The sequence below is a fragment of the Dipodomys ordii genome, unplaced genomic scaffold, assembly GCF_000151885.1.
Source record: "Dipodomys ordii isolate 6190 unplaced genomic scaffold, Dord_2.0 Scaffold99, whole genome shotgun sequence".
NCBI classification, from domain to species: domain Eukaryota; kingdom Metazoa; phylum Chordata; class Mammalia; order Rodentia; family Heteromyidae; genus Dipodomys; species Dipodomys ordii.
Genome location: NW_012267315.1, coordinates 7,846,851 through 7,854,977, shown reverse-complemented (window position 1 = coordinate 7,854,977; position 8,127 = coordinate 7,846,851).

Genomic DNA, 8,127 nt, shown 5'->3' with positions numbered 1-8,127 from the left:
GGCTTTTTTCTTTTTGCTTATGTGGTGCTGAGGAATCGAACCCAGGGCCTCAGGCATGCAAGGCAAGCGCTCTACCACTGAGCCACCTTCCCAGTCCAGGAAAGATAATTTTATTGACTAGCATAAGGTGGTAAAGGAAAGGAAGAAAAACAAACACACTAATTTTATCACAGCCTATAGTTAAGAATCTACCGTATAACCTATTGTCTAAAGGAACACAGAATTGAGCCAAAGTATCTTGTGTAAAGTGACATGCATTCATCAGAATGCAGATGTAAGATTTCCTAAATATCAGAAGAAAAAAAATGTGTGAAGAATCAACTCTTTTTTGCAGAAGAAACCCAAAAACATTATGGGTCAGTTGCTGTATATTTTCTACTACAGTGACTTGTATACCAACAAATACCAAGCCAAAACAAACCAACTCCTTCAAAGAAAAAAATAAAAATAAGTACAAGCTGGTTATAGTGGTATATATCTACAATCCAGCTAAGGAGAGAGGCTCAGGTAGGAGGATGACATTCTGAGGCCAGCCAGGTAAAAGATAAAAACCTACTTAGAGTCCCGTGTCAATGGCTCATGCCTGTAAGCTACCCAGGAGGCTAAGTCTGAGGATTGTGGTTCAAAGCCAGCCAGGGCAGGAAAGTCCATGAGACTCTTATCTCCAATAAACCACCAGGAAACCGAAAGTGGTACTGTGGTTCAAGTGGTAGAGCACTAGCCTTGAACTGAAGAGCTGAGGGACAGTGCCCAGGCCCAGAGTTCAAGCCCAACTACCAACAAAAAAGAAAGAAAGAAAAGAACCTACTTAGAGAATCTGGGAATGTGGCTTAGTGGTAGAATGCTTGCCTAGCATGCATGAAGCCCTGGGTTCCATTCCTCAGCACCACATTAACAAAAAACCGCCAGAGGTGGTGCTGTGGCTCAAGTGGTAGAGTGCTAGCCTTGAGCAAAAGAAGCTCAGGGACAAGGCCCAGGTCCTGAGTTCAAGCCCCAAAACTGGCAAAAATAAAAATAAAAAACTAAATGCAGGGGCTGGGAAGGTGACTCACTGGTAGAGTGCTTGCTTTGCATGCATGAGGCCCTGGGTTCGTTTCCTCAGTACCACATAACTAGAAAAACCCGGAAGGGGTACTGTGGCTCAAGTGGTAGAGCACTAGCCTTGAGCTGAAGAGCTGAGGGACAGAGCCCAGGCCCAGAGTTCAAGCCCCTCAACTGACCAAACAAACAACCAAACAAAACTAAAAGCAAAAAGGCTAGAGGTGTAGTTCAAAGGAAAAGACCTTTAGTTCAAACCCCAGTAACCCCCTTAAATCTTCCATTTAAAGTAACAAAGGGCTAGGTACCAGTGGCTCACACCTGTAATACTAGCTACTTAGGAGGCTGAGATCTGATGATCAGGGTTCAAAGCCAGTCTGGGAAGGAAAGTCCGTGAGACTCTTATCTCCAATAAAACCATCCGAAAACCAGAAGTGGCACTATGGCTCAAGTGGTAGAGCACTCACTTTGAGCTGAAGAACTCAGGGATAGCGCCCAGGCCCAGAGTTCAAGCCCCATGACTGACAAGAAATAAATAGCATAGACATGGCCTGGGAATGTAGCATAGTGGTAGAGTGCTTGCCTAGCATGCATGAAGCCCTGGGTTTGATTCCTCAGCACCACATACACAGAAAAGGTCAGAAGTGGCGCTCTGGCTCAAGTGGTAGAGTGCTAGCCTTAAGCAAAAGAAGGCTCCCCTGGAGGACAGTGCCTAGGCCCTGAGGTCAAGCCCCAGTACTGGCAAATAAATACATAAAGTAACAAAGGCAACAGAAGAAGTTAAGAATGGAGAGAAGAAGGGACAGCAAAAACAACCAATTGTTATATTCATGTTTCAAAACTGGTACAATGCATATTTGTGTTGTCAACAAGTTAAGAGTTGCTACTGCAGCCAGTGTCTGCGGAGGTTTCAAAGCACGGCAGCTTCCATCTATGGTGCTTCCATAACAGCTGTGATTGCTAGGTTATTCCAATCCTGTTCCACATGGTTTGAGTAAAATTGTTTCCAAGTAAGTTAGCAGACAGTTCTGAAAGTGTTGCTCTGTGGCCTGGGACTCCCTTTCCCAGAGGGGAAGAAAAAGTTTGCTTGCCTTAGTTCTGGGCCAAAGCAGGTACATGCAGACACATGGTGACAACTGATCTCTGCTTACATAGTAAGAAAACCCACCTGCTTTGCTCTTGTGCCCAAGGTGCTAGGATCTAGGAGCTCAGAGGATGAGGTCTTGGGGAAGGAAGGAGAGCCACTATGTTCAGCAGTGCCACCCTGTTGGAACAGAATAAACTCCCAAAGATCCCTGATATAAACTCTTCAGTACAAATACAGGTAGAATAAAAGCAAAAACAAAAAAACTGTGGGGCTCCAGTGGCTCAGGCCTGTAATCCTAGCTACTCAGGAGGCTGAGGATCATGGTTCAAAGCCAGCCCAGGCAGGGAAGTCCATGAGACTCTTTTTTTTTTTTTTTACATAAGTTTTTTTTGCGGGGGAGAGAAGGGAGGGCAGGGATGGTAAGGGGAAACAAAGGAGGAGGCAACAATGCTTGATAAGAAATGTACTCATTACTTTGCTCATGTAATTGTAACCTTCTGTACGGTATTTTCACAATTAAAAAAGCTTATTAATTAAAAAATAAGTTTTTTTAATTGTAAAAATACTCTACAGAGGGGTTACAGTTACATGAGCAAGGTAATGAGTACATTTCAGATCAAGCATTATTTATTGTTGCCTCATCCTTTGTTTTTCCCCTACCATCCCTTCCCTCCCCTACCATCCCTTCCCTCCCCAACCATTCCTTCCCTCCCTCCTTCCCTCCCGTCTCCACAACTACATCCCCCCAGATCCCCTCCACCAACTCCCCCACTGCCTAAATTGTAAAGTTCGTTTTTCAACATTGTCTCTTATACATCTCATTGTTACAATGGGTCAACCTGTATCCCTATTTAAATATTTTATTTTTTCCTTTCTCCTCCCTAAATTAGACAGACATCAAATACAGTGAAAACAGGTTATACCATGTGGGGGAGGAGTACATTAGAAACAATAGCAAGAAAGAAAAAAAACCACTTGTGTCCCTATCTTGGGGTTCATTTCACTTAACATCATCTTATCTGGTCATTTGTACATAGCTTTTGACCTTTTCTGCTTGTCCCAGACATATACTAGTTATTGAAAATAAGGGAAACCATGGGACCTATGTTTCTTTGGCCCTGCCTTACTTCACTTAATATAATTTTTTCCAAGTTGTTCCATTTCCTAACAAATGGGGTGATGTCATTCTTTCTGATGGAGGCATAGAATGCCATTGTGTGTGTGTGTGTGTGTGTGTATGTATCACATTTTCTTGATCCATTCATCTACTGAGGGGCATCTGGGTTGGTTTCATATCTTAGCTAGCTTTAGTTCCATGAGACTTTTATCTCCAATAAACCACTCAGAAAATTGGAAGTGGAGCTGTGGCTCAAGTGGTATAGGGCTCTCCTTGAGCTAAAGAGCTGAGGAACAGTGCCCAGGCCCAGAATTCAAGCCCCATGATGGACAAAAACAAACAAACAAACAGATCTCTGTTCTGGGAAATTCTGAGCCCTAATGATGAATTGGGATTTATATGAAGCAGATTCTGCCTCCTGGAATGTAGTTTCAGGGAAACTGAAATACCCCACTCTACAAACTCATACCCACCAATGGCCAGGCAAAACTGGTCCGTAATACTCTTCCCACTTAAGTTAAAATGCAAAACTTTGTGCTAGAGTTATCTCTGTTAGCTACTATCAGATTTGTAACATCTGAACCAGTGAGGTTTGTTATAGCATATGCAAGAAAAGTAGGTCTGGAGGGAGGGACTCATCCACATTGCTTAAAGATGCAGAGCTGGGATACCCCTTGTACCTCTACTAGTCTTTAAGATTACCAAAGGTGGGAGAGAACTAGGAAAAGGTGACATATGATATGTTCCAAAAAGAAATATGCTCTTTGGGAATGGGAGGGAAAATCTGGGAGAAAGTGAGGGAAGGGGTGACATTGTCCAAAAAGAAATACATTCCTGGGCTGGGAAGGTGGCTCAGTGGTAGAGTGCCTGCCTCATATGCTTGAGGCCCTGGGTTCAACTCCTCAGCACCACATAATCAGAAAAAGCTGGAAGTGGCGCTGTGGCTCAAGTGGTAGAGCGCTAGCCTTGAGCTGAAGAGCTGAGGGACAGCGCCCAGACCCAGAGTTCAGGCACCACGACCGACAAAAAAAAAAGAGAGAGAGAGAAATACACTTCTGCCGGGGGCTGGTGGCTCATGCCTGTAATCCTAGCTAGTAAGAAGGCTGAGATCTGAGGATCATGGTGCAAAGCCAGCAGAGGCAGGAAAGCCCTCCAGACTCTTTATTTATTCATTTATTTAATTATTTACTTTGTTGGTCGTGGGGTTTGAACGCTGTGGCCTGGGCTCTATCCCTCAGCTCTTTAGCTCAAGGCTAGCATTCTACCACTTCTGGCTTTTTCTGTTTATGCTGTGCCAAGGAATTGAACCTGGGGCCTCATGCATGCAAGGCAAGCACTCTACCACTGGGCCACCTTCCCAGCCCCCCCCTCCAGCCTCTTATCTCCAATTAACTACCAAAAAATGCTGGAAGGGAGCTATGGCTCAAGTGATTCATTGCTAGCCTTAAGCAAGAAAGCTCAGGGTCAGTGCCCAGGTCCTAAGTTCAAGCCCCATGACCAACAAAAAAGAAAAAGAAAAAAGAAAGACATTCTTAACCTGACTTAAAAAACTATAACCTCTCTGTATACTACCTTTATAATAATGTTTTAAAATTATTGCCAGAAGGCAAATTACAACTCAGTTTAAAGATTTTTTTTTTCTGTTCCTGGGGCTTGAACTCAAGGCTTAGAGCTCTGTTCCTGAGCCTCTCTGTGTTCCAGACTAGAGCGCTACCACTTGAACCACAGTGCCACCTCTGGCTTTTTTTGCTTAAGTAGTACTGAGGAATCCTAGGGCTTTATGCATGCTAGGCAAGCACTCTACCCCTAAGCTACATTTCCAGACCCAGTTTATTTATTTATTTTGCCAGTCGTGGGGCTTGAACTCTGGGCCTGGGTGCTGTCCCTCAGGTCTTCAGCTCAAGAGGAGCATTCTACCTCTTTTTTTTTTTTTTGGTCAGTCGTGGGGCTTGAACTCTGGGCCTGGGCGCTGTCCCTCAGCTCTTCAGCTCAAGGCCAGCACTCTACCACTTGAGCTACAGCGCCACTTCCGGTTTTTTGGTGGTTTATTGGAGATAGGAGTCTCACAATCTCTCCTGCCCGGGCTGGCTTTGAACCGTGATCCTCAGATTTCAGCCTCCTGAGTAGCTAGGATTACAGGCGTGAGCCAACAGCGCCCCGCCTACCTATTTTTTTTAATTTATTTATTATTTTTGTGAACATACTGTACAGAGGGGTTACAATTACATGGGCAAGATAATGAGTACATTTAATGAGTTTCTTTTTATTGTGAAAATACTGTACAATTTACAATTACATGAGCAAGGTAATGAGTACATTTCTTATCAACCATTGTTGCCTCCTCCTTTGCTCCCCTTGCATTCTACCTCTTGAGCCACAGCACCACTTCCACTTTTCTGAGTGTTTTATTGGAGATAAGAATCTCACAGACTTTCCTTCCCCTGGCTGGCTTTGAACCTCGATCCTCAAATCTCAGCCTCCTGAGTAGCTAGGATTTACAGGAGTGAGCCACTGGCGCCCGGCTCAGTTTAAATATCTTAACTGGGTTTATTTTCAAGAATGAATTGACACTTTATTCCATAAAATAGAACATATTTCCCAGTGGACTGGGCAGAGGAAGTTATAGACAGAAAAGTGCTGAAAAAGCATAAATGAAACAAAAAAAGCTGATTGGTCATTTCAAAGTTCCCTTCCTTGCAAGGCAGTGATATGGACACCAGAATAGGAAAACATCTGGCTAGTTAACTTTTAACTACGTCAGGTTTATCTTTTTGTCTATGGATTAAGGAAAAGAGAACTTCATTGTTATAACAATGGAAGCTGGCACCTTGGGGAAACTTGTCTGTTATCTCTCTAATCCTGATTTCTGGGAAAGTTAGCCATTTGAGTTCAGACTAGTAAAGCTGACTTTTAGTGTGAGTGACTCATTACACTTTGATTTTTTTTTTAAGCTTGGTATGTTTGGTCATAGTGTAAAAGGTTTGTTTAAAACAATAGCTCTCTGGAATTTTTATTTTTTACTTATTTTATTTTATTCTATTTTGTTGGTCATAGGGCTTGAATTCTGGGCTTGGGCGCTATCCCTCAGCTCTTCAGCTCAAGTCAGAGTGCTACCACTTGAGCCATAGCGCCACTTCCAGTTTTCTAGTGGTTTATTGGAGATAAGAGTCTCTTGGACTTTCCTGCTAGGGCTAGCTTTGAACCATGATCCTCAGATCTCAGCCTCCTGAGTAGTTAGGATAACAGGCGTGAGCCACCAGCATCCGGCTGGAATTTTTATTTAACAAGGCTGATAGGAAAGGAAACACAAGCAACATTTTCTGTCTCAAAAATAAGGAATTTATTTAGTCTAGCATCTACCTTACATTCTAAGCAGTTACCTGATTCTCTAAGGTCCATGTTAGATCAAATCTGATCCAATTCATTCATTTGTTTCTGGCTACTTTGTGCTACTATTTTAAAGTCATGGAGACTGCATGGGCCACAAAATCTAAAATATGGCTATATGGTGCTTTACAGAAAACATTTACTGACTCCTTTAAGCTAATGGTTCTCAAACTTTAATTCTGCTGGTGTTCCAAGATAGACACTTTGAGAAACATTGTGCCAAACTTGTGATATTAGAATTTAATTCTCTCTTTTTCTTTATTTTTTATATGGGGGTCTTGTTATATAACCCAGGCTGATCTTTCCAGAACAGCCTCAACCTCCAAGTGCTAGGATAACAGGCATTCACCATGCCTGACAAGATATCAATATTAAGGTAAGACCATTTTTTTTTCCAGGCTCTAATTTTTCAGTCCTGGCTGCTAAGACCATACACTAAGCGATAATTCTGCCTGACTTTGGCCTATTAGGCAATTCCAAGATGCAAATACCAGCTTCATGTCCATGTGAGTGGAGGACTTCTGTCTGATGGAAGCTGAATTACAATATGTCTGGGAAAGAGTAAGGATTAGCTTTTGCAATAGAAAGCCTCAAGTACGATGGCTTATATAAGAAAGATCCTAGCCAGGCACTGGTGGCTCACACCTGTAATCCTAACTACTCAGGAGGCTGAGATTTGAGGATAACAGTTCAAAGCTAGCCCAGGCAGGAAAGTCTGTGAGACTCTTATCTGCAATAAACCACTAGAAAACTGGAAGTGGCTCTGTGGCTCAAGTGGTAGAGTGCTCCCCTTGAGTTGAAGAGCTGAGAGACAGCACCCACCCCAGAATTCAAGCCCCTGACCAAAAAAAAAAAAAGATCCAATGCTCCACATTTTGAGTCCCTTGGTCATACAAAGGTCTGTTTCCCCCCCCCCCATTATTGTGTACTTCCACCATTCCTAAAACATTCCTCCTCCTCCTCTTCCTCCCCCCTCCCCTTCCTCCTTTTTGGTGGTTAATCAAAGATAAGAATCTCACCAACTTTCTCTGGCTGGCTTCTGACCACAATCCTCAGATCTCAATCTCCTGAGTAGCTAGGATTATAGTGAAGAGCCACTGGCATCCAGCAGACATTATTCTTTTCTGCATTAATAAAGGTGGGTCATTTCCATCCCTACATTCAGACACCAAAGAAAGGGTAAGAGTAAAAGTCTACAGCAAGAGCTCATTGCAAGTTAGAGTCACCTAGAAAGTTGCTTGATATTTGGCTTCTGCCTACTTTCAATTGGCTCAGTATCAGAGTCTGGGAATGGGAGCCTTTGGTTAGGCAGCCAAGTATCCAGGAAGAGGGGAGCAAACAAAACAAGAGTGGTAAACTGAGTAGGCTCAAAGAGTGGCCTTATTTTCTAGGACTTAAGCAAAGACTTGGTTTTCCCATGCTATAGCCAAAAGACTTGGTTCTCCCATGTCATAGCTACAGATAAGAAACTAGCTCCGAGTTAGTATAGTAGTCCTTG